At 38.1% G+C, this 19,053-nt stretch overlaps 1 protein-coding gene across 2 annotated transcripts in view; it reads left to right on the forward strand.

Moving 5' to 3' along the window:
• The window catches only part of TENM3 (teneurin transmembrane protein 3), a 1,264,183-nt gene that overhangs the window by 721,781 nt on the left and 523,349 nt on the right, over positions 1-19,053 (forward strand). The window contains exon 6 of one of the 2 annotated variants that reach the window (XM_077934193.1): positions 5,723-5,851. The exons of the other annotated variant lie outside the window; for it this stretch is intronic. The gene's annotated coding sequence lies outside the window, so the exon portion shown is untranslated. The remainder of the gene's footprint in view (positions 1-5,722; positions 5,852-19,053) is intronic. 2 annotated transcript variants of the gene reach the window in all.

Below are 19,053 nucleotides of genomic sequence, written 5' to 3' on the forward strand. Positions count from 1 at the left end.
GTGTGTGTCTTCCGGCTCTCCTTTCTAAGCTTAAGCCTTCGTAGCAGCATTAGTTACATTTTTGAATCTATGTAGAATAACATACAAATTTGCTTCCATTCATATTTGCATCAATATACCATTGGAAGCTCTTTGTATCACACTTCAATCAATAAGTCTATGGATTGCAAATGAACTCTATGCTTATTCACTTTGGGATCTTTGAGGTCTTTGAATTTCATTCAGCTAAGTGGTGCTTAACAAAATTATTATTGTCCAATAAACTACAGCATATACGACTTTTAGAGAATTGTTTTTTTCTTCTTCTGTAGCTTTTGTTTATCTTTGGAAAGATGATTTACTGATCTCAGTTAATATCCTGTTATCAGTAACTAATTATAGGCTTTTTGATCATCTTAAATTGTAGTCCATCCTTCTTCCTCAACATGTGGAAATGTTAAATTTAAGTATACTCTGTTTCCATTCTAAATCAGGCTTGCACTCTTCTATAACATTAGAAATTTGTCTATGGCATTCACTGCCCATTGTTTTACAAAGCATTCATGCTGCTGCACAAATTTTGTTCTAGTTTTATACACACTAAAACAAAGGGTCAATTACTTTTACCTGGACTCATATTATATTATCAGATGGATTCAATTGTTTGAGTTCTTATGCTTATGCAGTCAAAACAGAAACAGCCACAGGCACAACATAGAGGCATTAGCAGACTAAAAAATTACAGAAGTACAAAATATCTTTAGGAAAAATCCCTAAGGCAAGAGGGAATCCCAGAATATTCCAAAGAGCGCAGTGTGTTCTGAATCTCTGAATGCTGACTTGTTGACAATACTGCTGATACGTTGTTGTTGTTTAGTCGTTTAGTCGTGTCCGACTCTTCGTGACCCCATGGACCAGAGCACGCCAGGCACCTCTGTCCTCCACTACTTCCCGCAGTTTGGTCAAACTCATACTGGTAACCTCGAAAACACTATCCAACCATCTCGTCCTCTGTCCCCCCCTTCTCCTTGTGCCCTCCATCTGCTGATACGTTACATGGCTTTAAAAGGCGATTAGGTGGCAAATTTATGGCTACCCATATCGGAGATGGTAAGCAATTGACTGCTGGGCACTAGAGATTTCTGGATACTGATGTCAGCAGTCATTGAAGGATACTGCTGCCCAGTAAACAACTGTACAGTCATGGCCATCATTGTCACCAATTCTGTCTCTCATCATTACCGACTAGTCAGGATGTTGAGGTCAACCCAGGTGGTTAGGAAGGCCCAACAGAGACTTCATTTCCTTAGGGTCTTGTGAAAGAACAATGTTAGACAGCAACTGATGATTTCCTTCTATCGGTCCACGATAGAAAGTGTTCTCTCATACTGTATTATGGTGTGGTATTCTGATTTGACAGCCATGGACAGAAAGTCCCTACAGAGGGTGGTGAAGACAGCGCACGATATCATGGGCTGTCCCCTGAGTCCGCTAGATGTCATTGCAGGAGACTGTTGCCTCAAAAGAGCGAGGAACATTCTCAGGGATGACTCGCACCCTGGCCAGCACCTTTTTAATCTCCTGCCCTCAGGCAGGAGATATAGAAGCATGATAAGCCGCACCAACAGGTTAAAGAACAGTTTCTACCCGTGGGACATGAGGCTGCTGAATGGAAGACAGCAACATTGCAGCTGACGTTCAGGGTTGGTGGCCATATGACAGCACACAGAGTGTAACAAGGACTGAGAGATTGGGGGGGTCGTTTAATCTCACTGTAAACAAGTGGTACAGTGACAATAAAGTATTTCTATATTTCTGTATCACTCACCTATGCTGGCAAAATACTACTACCCACCCCACATCAACTTCACTGGGGGGTTAAATGCAAAGTAGTTATCTAAGTTGCTGATCTGGAAACCCTAAACTGGACAGAAGCAATCTTTTAACATTTTAACAATAATAGCAAAATGCCCCAGGCTGTCCATGGTTTAAAAGAAACATCACACACACTTGGCCCTTTTACATTTAAAATATAAATTTGTGTTTGAAATGCATAAAGTGGATGGGAGGGCTCCTAGTGTTGCCATACTCTGAAGAGCAAAAAATAAGACACATTTGCCGACTTCTACTTTTAACTATGGATTTCTATGATGATTCTTACATACCCATGAAAAAGAGGATGTGTCCTGGAAAAAGAGGACATATGGCAAGCCGTATGTCCAGATGATATAAATTCAGATGATTCTGTAAAGGGTCCCCATCTGCATATTTGTTTCTACATATTCTCCACACATCCAGCCCTATATGTTACATACTCTGAATATGTTGCATTCAGAAAATGTCATTTGGGGTGGCCGTTCCTCTGTGTACATACATGATAATGAATGATGCATTAATGAACAAAATAACAATAATCTTAACTCAATTAAATGGAACACTTTTTCCATTAGGAAATGGGATGAACCTGACCAGTTCCTATGCTTGACCAAACAAACAGTATCGGGTTCTCTCCCTGTTTCTCGCATTTGGAGATCTTATAGAAAACCAATGAGCAGTTGTGGATAATATGAAATATATTCCTGTTTCTTCCTTTGAACGTGAAGTTTAGAGATCCCACCTAAATTCCTAATATTGTTAAGTCTGCATACTATTTAAGGCATACACTTTTTATTAGATAGAAGGGCATTGCAGTTCTATTATCATATTTCCTGTTGCTAAATAGAAGAATTACTTTTGCCTGATAATCTGTTTTGGGTAGTTGATTCATACTTCAGGAGAAATCAAAGGAAGAGAAGGATTTGGAAACTGGTCAGAGTTGTTTTGCCGATTTTTTTCTTGCTGTCCTTCCAGCAGTAGTCTATTCATGTTTACTCAAAAGTAAGTCTCATGGACTTCAGTTGGGTTATTCCTAGGTCAGTGTATAAGATGGCAGCCTCATATATGTATTCACAATGAGCCATAGACTCAGAGCAGATTTTATTTCTATTTTTGACAAATGAGATATACTTTATTATATATATTATATTGAGTTCTGTTCTGGTCATTTTTTGAAAAATTAATTCACATAATTTACAGTGATCAGCATATCAACATATTGGCATTTTATCACAACAAACCTGATAGTACTTTAAGTTAGAAAACAAAGCGTTGTTGTATTGTTGAAGCTGTTTTGCAACATAGGACTAATATATACTGGTGAGTTATAACGTTATAAATGTGTTATAAAAAGTGACAACAGGAGGCGCTAGTACAGCATTCAATAGAAAATTGCATTGAGAGCTATATAGCATTTTTTTCTTAGATTTTTTTTTTTAGATCAGTGTAGATCCAGCCGCAGTAAAGCTGAGATAAGACATTAGGTTTATTGGTACCTTGATTCAATATGCATTCCTTGAAAGTCATTCCCCTTTGTTTGACTGCATTTTACTTCCGTGTAAGTGTTCATAGGTTAACACGTATTTTGGAAATTAACTGATTTGTTTCTGATTAAATGAATGGAGGATTGCATTCTTTGTCTCATTTATGCCAATGGAACTGAACTGGCTTAAATCTAAGAAGTTTGATTTACAATGCAGTTCTGTGCATACCTACTCAGAAGCAAGCCCCACTTAGTTCAGTGGAACTGACTCCCAGATCATGTGCATAGAAGTGCAGCCTTAACTGGGTTGCAGAATGAGGTGTTGTTTTCTCTTGAATGCAACTTCCTTTTCTATGGATGAAAGTGATGCAATCTACTCTGCTAATGCAACTCAATCCAGCTCTGGCTAATTACCAATGTGAAGCTTTCAAAATGGCAAGAATTTGGATGCATGTTCATGGCTGTATTAGCCAAAGTAACTTAGTGTAATAAGAATCCTTCTTGTGTTTTTAAGACCACAGCTTGCTAGCTTTAGTTCATTGTTAGTGCACTGCTGTCTGTGATTGATATTTGGCACAGTGTCAGTCTTTAATTTACTTTTCACATAACTCTTTTTTTAAACTCCTCCCCTCCCCCTCCTGATCAGGTTCTCCCACAAGAGAGTCATGGAAGAGATGTCATTTGGGAATGTAAACGATAAGCTCACTATTTGGAATACATTTTTTCAATGCACTCCAGTTAGTATTATCAGACCTTATACTTTGATAATGGGAAACAGATACTTCCATGGAAAATATTATGAAGAAAAGTGTGATAATATTAAATTTCTGACATGCTGTAAGTGGACATTGAGATTATGTGCTTTAAAGCACCAAATTGTGTTATTTTATCATAGCAAAGTAGGCTCTGTGACTGATTAACAGACTTATGAAGGTGAAGTTCCTGACTTGCTAATTATACATTTTTGTGTATGTAAAATCCCCATATGAGTAAGTGACTTATATAGAGGAATAAGGGTTACTTCTTCTTTAACCAAATACCATATTTAAGCACACTTGAAAATAGCAATCTTTTCTTAAGCTCTATTTGCAGGCAAAGTCCTCCTATTGTCATTTGAGTGAAACAGCTATCGTTTGTTTGGGGTTTTTTAAAATAATACTACAGTCTTTAAGAGTGGACACAATATTTTTTCCAGACTGATCAGTAAAATATGTAGTTATCATTCATTATTTGTATACTGAAACTTAATATTTCTTATTGACCACTTTTAAGGAACATTGTGCCTTTCAATCTCAAGTCATCTTTCAAAAGGTACACCTATGGAAAAAAATGTATATTAACAGTTGTAAAACATAGTTTGTCTTAGAAGAATGTAAGAACTGAGAGCTACACCTGAATACCTGGTCAAAAATTGCTGAGTGAGTCCCTCACTCAAGGCTAAACAGCTCCATTTACTATTGCATACATAGGATCTTAAGTCAGGACTGCTATCTTTCTTTGGACAGCATTCATGAAAGATCCCTGAAGACTCAGAAACTATTTTAGATTCTGGTATTCTAGAACTGCTCTAGAAAAATATGGAGGGGGATCCCAAACATTACATGCACTTCTAACCTTGGAAAGGACCAGTCTTGGCTGTGCGATATGCTGAGCTTTAACACAGCTTCTGTTTTTCCAAGATTGCAAGACACTGATAAAATGCAGCTCACACATATCAGTGGAGAACTTGCTCCACAGATTCTAACTTTTAAACAATTATTTGACCCATCATTCCAATCCATTTCATCCTCTGAGATAATAATTTCTGTATTGCTTTTCTGTTAGTGAAATAGATGTAAAATAAATAGACTGCCATGGGAGATGAGGTACTTTCTTTCATTAGAGATTTTTAAGCAGAGGCTGGGTGGCCACCTATCAGGAATGCTGTAGTAATGGATATCTTACATAAGCAGTGAGTTGAGGTCACTTTCAGTAGTCTGATTCCATGATAACATATTTAAAACTGCAACACAATCACATTCAGACTGCAGTGATTTTAGCCATAGAGTTGTGCGCTGAAAATTAGCAAACTGAAACTTTACAGCCGATTAAACATCTTAAAATAAAATTAAAAAGAAGATACATGAATATTCTGTTTGTAGTCCACATTCTTCACCATTCTGTGTTTCTTCTATCTTTGGACTTAGCATATAAAGAAAGTTAAGGCTCTTCAAAGAAATAGATTAATAAATTAAATAAAAGTGAGAGGGAAAAGGCATTTTAATAACAGTGAGTTGAGGGGCAAATCAATAACTGAAGAACGTAGAAAAAAGTAAGCTGACACATAATTATTAGACATAATTATTGATATTAGTCCATAGCTGTCAACCTTCCCTTTTTTTGCAGGAAATTCCCTTATTCCAGCGCCATTTCCCGCTGCTTCCCGCTGCTATCCTGGATTCTTAGATATCCCGTAGACTGTCCCTGGGACAGGTGAGGCTGCTGATTCCTTATTTTCGAGGCTCCCTGGGACAGGTGAGGCTGCTGATCCCTTATTTTCAAATCTGAAAGTTGACAGCTATGTATCAGTCTACTTTTCTCTGGCACATTTGGGTGCTTTCACCATCTTGCTGCAGTATGCAGCACCCCATGCCAGTACAGACAGCCAAGCCCCAGCAAACCCCAGGCAGGAGTGGCTGAGGCTGCTGTGAGCGATTTAAGCTACCACATCCACTACTGGCCTAGAGCTACAAGCTGGCCACATTCTTTCCTGATCACAATTGATGAACTCACAGGCAGACACAATAAACTTGATGCAGGAAAATCTAGTTAACATTCCCCTTTCATGTCTTTAATGGGACAGTTTCTTTAATCAATGAGGTTTTGAGTCTTTTGACTCAGAGTTAGGACAGAACATAAACAGTGTTCTTTCCAAAATTCAGAAATATAAGCAGAAAAGTGGAAGATTTAGCTCCAGTTTGGAAACAAGACCAGATAATTTGGAACCCCAGAATCTAGCATGGAGTTTCGTTGGTAAAACTTTGGAACCATCATCCAGGTTTTTCCTGGATAGTTGTTATTTATGAATTGTCATTTTTTAAAAAAAATATTGTATTGTATGCATTTTACAGTTGTTGTTTTTTCCATTGTAAAATTCATTGAAACCTTTTATAATGAAAACAGTTCTAGAAATGGTTAAAATAATAATAATTTAATATAAATCATAACCTTATATTTATAACCTACTCTTGAAACCAAAGAAGAAAGATCTTTTCCAGAAAGGAAACTATTTGATAATCAATCTCCCATGTTAAAATTGAAATCAAATGTAAGAGTAAAGAATGGGAAACACAAAAAGAAGACAGTTGTTTTATCCTTAAAGGGGCATTTGATCACAAGATCTGCTGTGATCTCTATTTCAGTCAGCTGAGTTACTCAGTTCCAAACCCCATCCTAGCTGACTTGACAATGGCATAACTTGCTCATCTTGGCTCTGCCAAAGCTGGCTGAGTAAGGCTGGCCTAACCCTCCCGAAAGGGGTGTTCTAGGGGTGAGGTGGGGATGGGAACAGAAAAGGGGGACTTAGGCAGAATACTAAGTGTTTAGCTGAGTCACATGATCTGGCAGCCTGGCATAAAACAATATTTTAAAAGCTTGCTTTCCCTCTGCCAGGCTTTGGTAGAGCAACTGCATCAGCTCTGTCGCTGAATAGGGTTTGGATCTGGTATAAATTTTGCTGGCTTAATTTACACCAGTTTGTTTTCCACCAGCTGTAACTCAGAAAGGGCACTTGATGACTAACTTAAGACCTGCAGTTGTTTTTCCCCTAAGCATAATAGACCGCACTTCACTGCATTTTTTTAACTGTTTGCTTTGCATTTTCATAACAATTTCATACCTGAGAATAATATTTCTTCTTCGCAATAATGATTTGACAACAACCTGTTATAATCAGAACAGAAAATTCAATTAAGTCTTCCAATAATCAGTTTGAATTTTGTGTGAGATGTGCATTCTGTATGATTTCCAAAAACATGAAGTGATAGAAGTCTTGCATAAGAAAAAGATGAAAGATTCATAAATTATTGATTAGCATATTATGAATTGGTCTTACTCATTCTGTGATATTTACTCAAGGAGCCTACATCCCAACAGGAAAGGCCAGAAACTCAGGAATTATGGATAAATTAATAAATTAGCTATTATTTATGGTTAGTAATTGACACTGTTGGTTTTCCTTCAGGATTTTTTTAATCTTGTACTTTGCCTGTCACCGAATTTCATTAATGTCTGTCAGCTAAAGAGTTAGTGCAGGTGCTTATTCTCTACTTTAAGTCAGAGCTAACAGGCATCCTACTGTGGAAAGATTTTTTTAAAAAAAGTTTCATCACCAGAAAGGCATGGCAGCTAGAGAGGCAAACAGCCAGGAGGAACAGGCTGCTGCTAGTGAGCAGGGAAGAAGGTGTCAGGATAGATATGCCAGATGTAGAAGTGAACAATAATAATTGAAAGCCCATTAGAAATGAAAACCTATGTGGGGACTGAAAAGTAATAGATAGAGCCAGAATGCCCCCTGTTCTGTGCAGAACAACAAAGCTGAAACTCATTGGAGGGGGAAAATCTTGCGCCAGACAGTCTAGCCTAGAAGGCCAATGTTGCAACATAGCAATTTCAAGCTACAGTCAAACACTATTCCCTGTTGTGGGGTGTTTGTATTCTCATTCCCAAAACTTCTTACCCTTATTCTTTGATTTTCCCTAATTCTTTACTGGAGGGAAATATTATTGTTAGATCAAATAATAACCCATCACTTTAATGGGACAACTTGGCTCCTGCAAAAGGGAGGGAAATTTTTTTAGTGACTTCAATGTGGTTGGGTGTATTCTAATAATTTTTGGGATCAGGGGACTTGTTTTTATGGATGAGGCAGCAAGGTTTTATTTATTTCCTCACTGTTCCTTACTAGCAAGATAATGACCCAGTAGGAACAACACTATGTCATGACTTGGTATCATTTCTAGGAACATAATTGGAAAAAAGAGTATTACCTCCACTGGCCTTTTCTAGAGGTCTCATACAAAGGTTCCCTTTCTCTGATGGAAGAATTCCTTCTGCTAATGGAAGTGCCTTCTACAAAACCCTATGTGATTTATGTTTGTGTATCTTGGAAAAATCAATAGTTATAGGGGAAATCCAATGAAGTCATATTGAATAGACCTAAGTTTTGCATCTTGGAAATTGTTTTCAGTATCAATAATAGAGAACGGCTTATAAACTATCCTCCTTCCCAAAGTAGATCCGGAACAATTGATGTTATAGATGGGAGGAAATAAAGGTCCCATTACATGTTAGCAAGAGACAAGAGAATTGACCCAAATACAGAAGATACACCCTAAACTTTTGACTGTGCAGTTGCATAGGATGCTTAGTTCACATCAATCAAAGAGATTTTCAGTTAGGGTAAGTAGTTAATATTAAAGTGCTTCTATGTGTTCACCTACAAAGCAGCTCAGTTAATAGTTCATATAGTTTAATACTACTTTACAATAACCAGTGGAGTGGGGAGAAGGTGAGGAGAGAGACAGTTAGGATATTAAAGTACTTTTGAACGTGTGCCGAAAAGGCAGCTAGCTTTTAGCACCTGGTCTGCTTGGAATCTAATTCTGCATTCCAAGCTGGAGAACCCCTAGGGGAAATGGTGCTTGATTTGTGGTACAACTGTCAACTGGACAGTTTCATCTTCTGAGCCAGGTAATTCCAAACTTCAGCACTACATGGAATAAAATACAGTGGTACCTCTGGTTATGAACTTAATTCGTTTGGGAGGTCTGTTCTTAACCTGAAACCATTGTTAACCTGAAGTATAACTTAAGCTAATGGGGCCTGCCGCCACGCCACCGCTGTGCAATTTCTGTTCTCATCCTGAGGTAAAGTTCTTAACCCAAGGTGCTACTTTCAAGTTAGAGGAGTCTGTAAACCGAAGTGTTTGTAACCTGAGGTGTTTGTAACCCAAGGTACCACTGTACATGTTTTACAGGACTAAAGACTGCTGATGTGTTGCACTATTTTTCATGTTTGAACTTCCAAAAATACCAGTACAGTGGCAACTTTTCTAAGCTTTCGAGACCAGCTATTTTGAAAACTGTTTGAAGAAAAATCAGGAATGTTTGCTATCTGGAAAAATATACTAGGAAGAAGGTAGGCAATGAAGTCAAAATGATTTACATTGGAAATGTGTTGAGCACAGTCTTAACTTTCCCAACCAAGTCAATAGGAATTAAATAGATTATAACTTGGCCTAGATTGCGCCCTTTCTTTCCAGCAACTTGAAGAATTTTGTTTTAATGCTGTCATTTTTTATCTGCCACAAGTACTGAAGTACTTTCTACAATGGAGTGAACCTTTAAGGTGTATCTTGCAATGGGAATTGACAATTTCTTACTAAACCTATAGAACACATACTGGATTTCAGTTATCTTAACTTTGCTTATAATTTCAGTTAATTCCCTTCTAATACCATACATCTTACTTAGTTCACCCATGAAACTGTCCTCAATAGACACTGCAATCTCTTGCTCTTTCCATGCTGTGTCCATTCTGCCTGCATTTACAACCCTCTTGAGGAACACTGGAAAAACAGTAATATTTATAATCCCTACCCCCCACGATCCAAGTAAAAACGTCACTGGTAAGCCACCCACCTTTACTCTTTTGAAAGTTAGTAAGAATTCATCTTCCCTCCCATCTGCCTACTTCCTCAATAATTATCTCAATGGCTTACATACAGCCTTTTAGTATTTTGGTTTCCTAAGGCTATGCATATTATACCAGCTTTTCCATCTTGGATAGAATCACTGCAGCTATCTTTGCAAACTGATGTCTAATGGAAATCGAGATTTCCCCCCCGAGGTTGTCATTTGTCCAGTTATGACTCCAAAATGGCATACTTAATCTGCATCTTATTCTCTCTGAAATCTGACTTCCTGTTCCTATCTCTGTGCACATTTATGTTTGCTGAAACAAAAAACAGAATCAAATATGTCAGCTGAGAAACTCTCTCTTCATTTGATATTTATGGTTTCATTTACTTTAGATATAATCTTTGTACACCAGAAAAATCATTGAGGTGTCTTGTACACATAGCTCTGACGTCTGACAGCAAATTAGTGCTGTTCAGAACATTAATGGCGTACAATTTTTCATAGATTCCACTGCTTGGCTTACTTAGCTTAAGGTGCTCATTCTTTATGGTTCCTCCAAATGAGTACAAATGATATTTGTTTGGTTTTAAAAATAATAATTATAGTACAGTATATTCAATTATTAACATTTTTCTTCAAATTGCAGTCACTGAACAAGGTACTTGCTCATATTTGATGAGCGGTTTACTTAATTAGATGGTTTATTACCCAATAAAAATAAATTGAATTTACTGTATGTATCCTATTTATGATAGGAAAACATCAAATATTTTTCAGTTAATAGTAGCAAGAGTGCTTTCTTTCATTTCCCTTCCCACAATAAAAGTCAAAGGTCATTTAAAAGTTACAGAAATCATTTGGGCTCATCCCGTAAGACAGTGGTGGAGAAGCTCTGGCCTGGGGGCCTAATTAGGTCTGACAGGCTTTAGAGGTTGGCTCACCAGGTCATTTTGGGCAAATCATGCTCACCTTACCTGTCTTCAGCTTCTGGAAACTTCAAGCTGTGGTTAAAGGAAGAAGCATACACTTTTTGAATTTTGCACCTTTTTATGTTGCCTTGCAGAGCAAGAGAAAAAGGTGCCGGCTCGACGCAAAGGAAGAATCGGGAGCACACATGGAGTGTGCTCTCAATTCTTTCTTTGCAGCCGCAGCTTGAATTCAAGCCATGGCTGCAAAGGATGACAGAAGTCCTCCTAGAGTGTGCTCAATATTCTTCCTTTTTGCAGTTGAGTCACCTGACACCTGACAGATTGACTTCTGCTGCTTAAATGGGATTTCTTCATCCGCTCCTACAGTGCCCCCCCCCCATGCTTCCAAACGGTATGAGGATTCTCTTCAGCAGGTTTGGAGAGAATGTGGGAGGCAGAGAGGAAAAGGAAGTCTTGTTGCATGAGTGCAGGTCCACTTGCTCAAAGTTGGATGTTTATAGGGCACCAAAGATGATGCAAACACTGATGATGATGATTCAGTTTATTTGGTCTATCAAATAAAGTATAGCATTTTCAAGACAGCAATAGCGGACTGGAAAAAACACAATATACATGTATAAAAATTGTACCTTTTTCAAATGAGAATACAACAAAATCGATAAACAATCAGAAATACAGTGGTACCTCGGGTTACAGACGCTTCAGGTTACATACGCTTCAGGTTACAGACTCCACTAACCCAGAAATAGTGCTTCAGGTTAAGAACTTTGCTTCAGGATGAGAACAGAAATCATGCAGTGGCGGCGCAGCGGCAGCAGGAGGCCCCATTAGCTAAGGTGGTGCTTCAGGTTAAGAACGGACCTCCAGAACGAACTAAGTTCTTAACCCGAGGTACCACTGTAGTTACAAATACAAGCAATTTTAACTCTGAACTCATCTTCCCTTTAATAATTGTGTCCTACTTTTTCAGAGGCAGACAGTTTTGCAACTTATGAAACTTCATCATGGTTGCATGCTGGTGGCTATTTTACGAAGGGGTTATCACTTATGAGTGCACACTGCCAGTAAAGCAATACCTGTAAATCACTGGAAAACTAATTGAAGTGGGATTTTTGTTGTTCCAAAATTTAGCATTAAGGTCTAGCCTGTGTTTTCATCCACTGATACCCTTTTAGTGCAAATACTACATTGCACAGAGTAATGTTCTGTAGGAGATCCCTGCAGCATTTTCTTCCCACAGTTATTGCTTTAGGCTTGCATTGCCAAGTAGATCTGAAAGTGATGCAGTTCTCGGAGGAACAAAAAGATGAATCTGCTGCTTTTAATTTTAAAACATATGTCAACAATATGTGGCAATGAATTAGTAAATAGTCCAAAGTGCCGCTATGATTTTTATTTTATTCAGCTCTATATATTCACATCTATTACACTCCATTTACAACAAAGGAAGCAGCAGATTGATATATTGTCAGACACCCTATCCATGTTTATGTATTAAATCTATTTTAGATAGAAGAGTATCACGTCTCAATTTATTAGTTGTACCTACCTCAGTTTTCAAAGCTTCTAAAGTGAAAAATCCAAATGCAGCGTTCTAAAACAAAAATCTGTTGCCATAAAATCTACATTATCATTTCTGGTTTTTATTAACTGTACTTTTATTGTAAGATTTTTACTTTCCTCATAAACCCTGTGTCACTCAGACATAGGTTGCCATATTTCATTTCATCTACAATTTTTATTGGATTCAGTTTTTATTCTCAGTTTTTGCTTTGTTTTTAGTATTGTGCTTGACATTCCTCATGGGGGCTGACTTATACTATATGTCCTTTCCTATGATGGAAAGAATGTTCTCCTGAGCAACCGTGAATGAAATTTGGTAACTAGAAATCTGTAGAAGTAGTATCCAAAAAGTACTTTGACTAGTCAGCACACTTCAAATGTGATGCTGTTCATTCTATAATAGACTGCTGTAATAAACTTGCCTTTGAGGCAGCATATATTTAGTCTGTAGTTTTTTTCTCGTTTCTCATTGCTTTGCAATATACTTTGGGTTGTGACCACATGTAAAATGACATGTTAAAGGTATACAGAATTGTGAAACCCTGTTTAGCAAATGCAGCACAGCAAAGCCATTTAAGGACTGTCTTCAATAAACTGAAATTTTGATTTCAATGCAGGAACACTGCAAAAATATTCATGAGATGAGTCATTATTAGAAAAGCTCAATGAGTTGTTTTCTGGTCACTAACAAAAATTTAAAATTATTCTTTTAACCTTGTTATTAGTGGCTGCATTGCAAATCTTGAAGGAGTTGAAAAATCTATTTTCATTAGCAAAACTAGGCAATTGTTTATTTATTAGGGGCTGCCACCCATCCCCCCTACCTCTATCCCCACCAAACCCTCCAACCACTTCCCAAACCTCCTTTCTTTACACCTCAGCCAGCTCTTCTAACCCCTCTCAACTCCTTCAACCCTGCATCCTGTTGTCATTCTCACCCCCTACAGTTTGCCTCAAACTCCCCCTCAATCCTCTTCATTTCCTTCTTCTCTGCAAATGGCAGCAGGATCTTGGGATTTGGATGAGCTATGAGGGGATGGAGATGGGAGAGTTTGGGGCAAACTGGGTGGTGCTGAAAGTGACAAGAAGCGTGTGAAGGTTTCTGTTGTCACTGTAGGATGTGGACAGTGTGCTTGATAAAATCTGGCTGATTGCATGTACACAGAACCTCCATGGCTTTTCACATCTAGCGGAGGGATTGCCAATCTGATTAGTACAGTGAGCATTGCCTTGTGGAGCAAGCAGGTGGTCCCAACCCTTTTTAAATTATCTTAGTGGCAAAGTGGCTTGTGTTTGTTAGTCCAGTTTACAATTAATCATTTGACCTCTACACCTGCATTTTTATATATTGCAGCAGAGGAATATTGCTTTTGTTGAGAGGAGACTCTGTCATGCTAATAGGGTTGAAGCCAGCTGAGTATGAGCAGACCCAAGATAGGCAAGGGTATCCTGCCCCACAATCTCCTTCTCTCTCTCCACTATATTTTTCTCACACTCCCTTCTCTCTCTCCCTCCCTATTCAGCAGGCTCCAGGGGAGTCCCTGCCCCATTTCTCATATCCTTCCTTCCTTTAGGGCTGTAGACTGCTCTCCCCTTATTGGGATCATAACACTCATGCTCTTTCCTCAAACACTGCATTTACACTTGGAGAGATACCCACACAAAGAGAATCAGATGAACATAATTTGCATACAATTAGATTATAACATTCAACCTCTTAATTCTATTTGGACTAAAAGGGTGTTTAAAATGGCCCCATCCCTCAGTATAAGGACCAGCTGCAGCAGATTTTCCTTCAGCATTTTCCTTCCACATTAAGTTTTCTCACAAGCATTCATGTCATTATTTCTATGCTGTCTTTTATTGATGGAATGGAACATGTTCCCTGAACTACCTATAGAACCATTTCTACCTTCAAGCTTGCCTTCAAGGCCTCCTCCTAGAAGTCTTTTGAAAGATGGTGAAAACTTTTCTTCTTAGACAGGCATTCACAGAAAGATAATAATCTAAGTTTGTGAATTTTCCCTGGTGCATGTTAGGTTTTAGAATGCTGATGCTAATGTTTTATGTATTTTATTGGTTGCTGCTTTATGGGTTTTGTGTTAGCCTTTTTGAATTATAAAAAAGCAAGATAGAAATAAATAAATTAAATATCACCGCATACACCACCACACACATAATACCACTGAAGGCAGTTAACACTTTCCTGCTGTGGACTGTCAACTTGTAACAATGTCAGAGATAGAGTAACCCAATAATTTCCAGCATTCTTATTACTGTTATTCTTGAATCCTTTCTATTGTTTAATATGATTTTTAGCTGCTGAATTTTTATCTCAATTGTTTCCTGCTTCTGATAGTCACACTTTCAGGGGCATTATTCTAAATCTGAACAGAACAGTGACTTAAATATTTTTGTTGTTGTTCTCTTCTAGCTTTATAACCACAACAGACAACCCAAGAGCAAAATTTTGTACTGTGGTTTTTATACCTTAATGCAAATAATAGACATAAGGCAGGACTCAAGGGTGCACACCTGCATAATTCAAGCCTTTTCTCTTCAAAATATTAAATGCTACTAGGAAAGAGCTAGGACAATATTTATACAAAATCTGAAAAGAAAATATGAAGCCATTGCCTAATGGTTATTTTGAAGGAAAACCACACAGGTTATACAAGCATGTTCTCCTTGTAACAGGCATAGTAGGTGCACATTTGAGTATCAGAACCTGAATACAAAATATATTCAGTTTTCTGACATTTTTGAATGCCATATTCAGAACGTGCTTCTATTCATTTTGAATAATTAACATGAATTAACTGGTCCCATTTTATCTAATCAACTCATTGCAAACATGTACAGTGATGTGTTGTAATTTGATTACTCACCAAAGTTCTCTTTAAGTTCATTAAAATCAATACAAGCCTTCAATTGCTAATGCTGCTCAGCACTAATTACCCAGCTTGTCACACAGTAGTTAGACATTTTGTATAGTTATGAGTGTTTTGTTAGTTGTTTTTTTATTTATCTCTCGGATCCACCACTAAAAAAAAAAATGTGGTTCCACCTGATTTTAAATTGGCTAGAAATGACCAGTTATGTGTCCCTTTTTGGGGGGACGGGGGACAGGACTGATTGCTCTTGAGCTTAATTCACTGGAAGTTTCTGTGTTTTTCCAAAACAATGTGAATACAGATCCAGTATCCAGGGGTTGGGGCCCTTCAGATATTACAGAATGACAACTCCCATCATCCCTGACCATTGGCCATGCTGGCTGGGATGCAAGAAGCTGGAGTCCAACAACTGGAGGGCCACAAATTCCCCATTCCTGCATCAATGGGTACACCTCCTAAAAATGTGTACAGGTTTACTCACAGGATTGGAGCCTAAAATCTAAAGTACATTTAGTAAATACAAAGGTTATTGTTTTCCCTGCTGCAGATAATTCATCCAAAAAGAAAGAAAGAAAGATCTATCTGTCATGTGACTCTTTTGACAAGCTAATATGAGGGGAGTGTGACAGAAGGTTCTGGCTACATTTCACCCAGTGTGACAACAGCTATGACAGTTGTCCAGCCTCTTGGTTGCCACTAAGGTCACATGCCATAAACCACATTTTTGATAGCCTCACTCCTGATGGATCAACAATATTAAAATATCAACAGATTCCATATACAGTATACATACATGGATAGTGCTATTGACAAAATGAAATATTTACAAAAAGCAAACTGGCAGTAAGCTTGGAAAGCAAGTTTATTGTTTGGATTAGTATCCCTTATGATTCTAGCATATTTTCCATCAAGAGTCTACCTCTTAATCAGAACTAATTGTTCATTTTAATTATGTCCCTTTCATCTTTACTGCCCTCCCACTCCTGTCACACATGGTATCCTCTGCAGGTAGCTCTGCCAGTTTCCTGCTCGCTCTGTTGCTCACTTAACTTTTCACGGTAAGATCAGCATCTTCATGTCCACAATTATTTCTAATGCAATAGAGACCTCCAGAGTATTGCAAAATACCAGTGTAAATAGGATTCTTGCCTTTTACCTCAACTCTCCTATGCAAAAGTTGTTTCCCCAGTTGTTCATAAGTCAATCAGTTGAAAAATTGCTAATGATTACCAATGCTGTCAGACAGCAATATAATGCTGTTGATAGCTCAGTCGGTACACTTTCAATCTCAGGGTTGTGGGTTCAAGCCCCACATTGGGCAAAAGATTCCTGCATTGCAGGGGGCTGGACTAGATGACCCTTGTGGTCCCTTCCAACTCTACCATTCTATGATTCTGTGATTTTAAATGTGTCTATACTGAAGCAGCAGAGTAAAGTTCACTGAGAGCTTCTTCCAGAGTCTCTGCTTACTTCATCCATATTTTTCTGTGGCAGAGTCTAAAATACTTCAGAATTGGAAGAGCTGCATTATACTATAAAAACTTACTCTGTTTATTAAAAATGTTAGTACAGGTACAAGCTGCTCTAGGCAGAAACCATAGCTTGGTGGTAAGTTGCTAAGATCATGTGTTGAACGTCAGATTTATCCTTGACATCCCCAATTAAAAAGTTCAAGTGAAAGGTGAGGTGAGAAACCTTGGCTTGTGATCCTGGAAATCAGCTGCCAGTCAGAGCAGACAATACTGGGCTCCATAGACAATCTGACCTGGTGTAAGGCAGCTTCCTATATTCCACATAACAGTTTATATGTAGGAGGCTAGTCATCAACCGTGGAGTGATATTAATTCTATAATTGCCATCACTAATGGTGCAGTTCTCTACAAGTCTATTCAGATGCAATTCCCATTGAGTTCAATGGAATTTACTTCCAGGTAAGCAACTATAGGATTGCAGCCTAAATAAGATGTAGTATTCAAGATTGGCACTCTGTTCATATTTCCTATCTGAGGATTAGTTCTTTTGGTTGGCAATTCCATATGATTAGAAAATCTTTTCCAGTCTTGAACTGTAGTTCTTTGCATGCCTATCTAAAAGTAAGTCACTTTGAGTTCAATGGGGTTTACTCCCAAGTGAGTGGGTATAGGATTGTGGCTTTATATTTGCAAACATGGGCACAAAACAATATATTACATATTTGTATGCATCTATATGTTAACTGTAGAAAAAGCATTGTGTTGAACAGGAATATGTATCTGATGTTATTTTAGTAGGAGTAAATCCTTAGGTTTTATCCTGGTATACAACTGGTTAAAAGCCTGCTATATTGTATTATGTACTGAAAATTGGTGCATTTGCTTTAATATATTGAAACTCTCTATGATCAATGCCTGGATTTCAACCCATTTTGAAAACACCTGCATATTACAGTAATAACCTTCTATATAGATGAACCATACTTCTTAAAATCAAAAGAAAATGAAAAGTGAATCTTATCCATTCCAGCTGTGGATAGGAGACACATTTTTTAAAAATTAAAAGAACTCTCTTTCAAGGCTCCAGTTTCCTGCCTGTGTAGCAGACTCCCCACAACGATGTTCTCATTTAAAGGTCTGACATGACTGACTTCACCTGGAAAGTTATCCATTATTGGTTGGCAGTAGATAAACCCATCAAAAGATGTTACAAATAAGTAAGAATTTATTTGAAAAGTGACATTATCCTATTTCTGTCAGGGAGTGGGAGCAAAATAGGCAGCAGTTTATTAGATTTACAAAGAAGAAAACTGTTTGGAAGTAGATATTTTTAAGGTCAGCATTTTTAATCCAGAGCTGTGGCAGCAGATTTGATGTTTCATAAATGGTAGCCTTTATCAGTGATCTGGTTTGGTCAATTCATTCCCCCCCCCCCCCGCCTCACATGCAGTGACACTAAACCAGGAGAACAGGAACAAGAAGATTCCTTGCATTCAGTGACACTCATTTTCTATTACCAGGCATCACTATCAGCAGAGTGGATTAAATATTTGAATGAAAAGAAAAGCGAGCCCTAGCATACAGATAGCAGTGCAGAATAAGCACAGAGGTGTTTTTCAGCCTGGTGGTACCTACCTTCTCTTTGCCCTCTCCTTCCTCTCCAATTTGCCACATTTGAAGGGTCCATCTGTCTGCTGACTCCATACAGAGTGCAAACAGAGGAAGGTGAGGATGCCACTGTTAAGAGGTCACATTGCCTCACTATGCCCCAGGGCTAAAGACTCCTGCAGCAGTCAACTCTACTATAAAGGGATGATAAGGTGATAAAGAGCTGAATTTACCATTGAGATTTAATTATACAGTACAGACAACTTCGCATTTACATGTGTGCGATTCAATATGTGTACAACCACACACATACACATTGCACCAAACTCGGAAGTGACCCAAAAATGTCACAAAAAGGGGCAGAATGGAGTGGGGTGGGGGTGGAACGGGGTGTTTGCAGGCATTTTCAATGGTGTTTTAAATATACGTGATTTCACTTAAACACGTGGTGCCTTGGAATGTATCCCCTACATAAAGGGGGTGGTGGCCTGTATTTGCTGCTGCATCTTTAAATGACAGTTACAGAGATTTACATAAGGCTGATAAAATTTACATCCTAAACTTGTTTTT

The sequence above is a fragment of the Podarcis muralis genome, chromosome 9 (assembly GCF_964188315.1).
Source record: "Podarcis muralis chromosome 9, rPodMur119.hap1.1, whole genome shotgun sequence".
Lineage (NCBI taxonomy): Eukaryota > Metazoa > Chordata > Lepidosauria > Squamata > Lacertidae > Podarcis > Podarcis muralis.